The sequence below is a fragment of the Schistocerca gregaria genome, chromosome 9 (genome assembly GCF_023897955.1).
Source record: "Schistocerca gregaria isolate iqSchGreg1 chromosome 9, iqSchGreg1.2, whole genome shotgun sequence".
NCBI lineage: Eukaryota > Metazoa > Arthropoda > Insecta > Orthoptera > Acrididae > Schistocerca > Schistocerca gregaria.
In genome coordinates, this window is record NC_064928.1 from 154,087,180 (window position 1) to 154,087,857 (window position 678).

The window sequence follows — 678 nt, forward strand, 5'->3', positions numbered from 1 at the left end:
ACATTTATCCCTGTTGAACCTCATCTGTCAGCCACAGCACGAAGCGGGGAAAACTGCCGGTAGGGACAATTCTCCTGCATTACCCGCTGTTTCTGTCAATCAAAGGTCAATTTAAGGCACTCCGCTGACAACTAGTTGATTGCTTCAGATGGAAAGCTCTCTGTCTCTCACATCATAAACATCACTGTAGCTACAGCAGTGTCACGACAATAAACTTGGAGTACAATGAGATTTTCACTCTGCAGCGGAGTGTGCGCTGATATGAAACTTCCTGGCAGATTAAAACTGTGTGCCGGACCGAGACTCGAACTCGGGGCCTTTGCCTTTCGCGGGCAAGTGCTCTACCAACTGAGCTATCCAAGCACGACTCACGCCTCCTCCCCACAGCTTTACTTCTGCCAGTATCTCGTCTCCTACCTTCCTAACTTTACGGAAGCTCTCCTGCGACGTGTGAGTCGTGCTGGGTAGCTCAGTTGGTAGAGCACTTTCCCGGGAAAGACAAAGATACCGAGTTCGATTCTCGGTCCGGCACACAGTTTTAATCTGCCAGGAAGTTTCACATCAGCGCACACTCCGCTGCAGAGTGAAAATCTCATTCTGGAAACATCCCCCAGGCTGTGTCTAAGCCATGTCTCCGCAATATCCTTCCTTTCAGGAGTGCTAGTTCTGCTAGGTTCG

At 50.0% G+C, this 678-nt stretch overlaps 1 non-coding gene across 1 annotated transcript; it reads right to left on the reverse strand.

The window, feature by feature from the left end:
* Positions 1–289: 289 nt before the first annotated feature.
* Trnas-cga (transfer RNA serine (anticodon CGA)) lies at positions 290–364 on the reverse strand. Its single transcript has one exon. It is a non-coding gene; the product is annotated as a tRNA-Ser (tRNA).
* Between the last annotated feature and the right edge of the window lie 314 nt (positions 365–678).